General features: G+C 29.9%; 1 non-coding gene across 1 annotated transcript; it reads right to left on the reverse strand.

The window, feature by feature from the left end:
* Nucleotides 1-251: 251 nt before the first annotated feature.
* On the reverse strand, nucleotides 252-324 carry TRNAR-UCG (transfer RNA arginine (anticodon UCG)). Its single transcript has one exon. It is a non-coding gene; the product is annotated as a tRNA-Arg (tRNA).
* Between the last annotated feature and the right edge of the window lie 364 nt (nucleotides 325-688).

Raw genomic sequence — 688 nt, forward strand, 5'->3', positions numbered from 1 at the left:
AATCGTATATATAAGATTAAGATGCATGTATGTATGTGTATATTCGGTAACTAGTATTTAAAAAGTAAATTTAGAAAAATTATATTTAAATATTTTAGATACATATTTACTTATGCACCATACATATGTACTTACTATCCATATCCAAACCGACGTTATGTCACACATATTAAGTAAGTTTTTTTTATTTCCGATTTTTTTATTAAAAAAAAAAAAAAAAATATTAAAAACTTAGCTCGTTCATTGTGAAACGACCGTGACAGGACTCGAACCTGCAATCTTCGGATCCGAAGTCCGACGCCTTATCCATTAGGCCACACGGCCCACGAAACTGTTCGCGCATATTGCTTCATTTAACTTTGTGACTGTGTGTCCAACAGCAACAACAACAAGTACATCGGCATGATTTTTGTGTATAAGGAATTGTGTGATTGTGTGAATAACAAAAATCTATTGTTGGCCTTAATGTGCCGACGATTATAATAAAAAAGTATCACGTACCTAAATGTTCGCAAGGAAGACATAAAGACATAGATACTCGTACATATATACGTCTATACATACTTAAATATGTATGTAAATATATCCCAATGTAAATTTGTCTTTTAAAAAATTTAAATATTTGGCAGACTTTCATATTAAATCACGTTTATTTATACACAGTTAAATAAGCTTGTAATAAAGTATA

Source organism: Eurosta solidaginis, chromosome 3, assembly GCF_040869045.1.
Source record: "Eurosta solidaginis isolate ZX-2024a chromosome 3, ASM4086904v1, whole genome shotgun sequence".
Classification (NCBI taxonomy): Eukaryota; Metazoa; Arthropoda; class Insecta; order Diptera; family Tephritidae; genus Eurosta; species Eurosta solidaginis.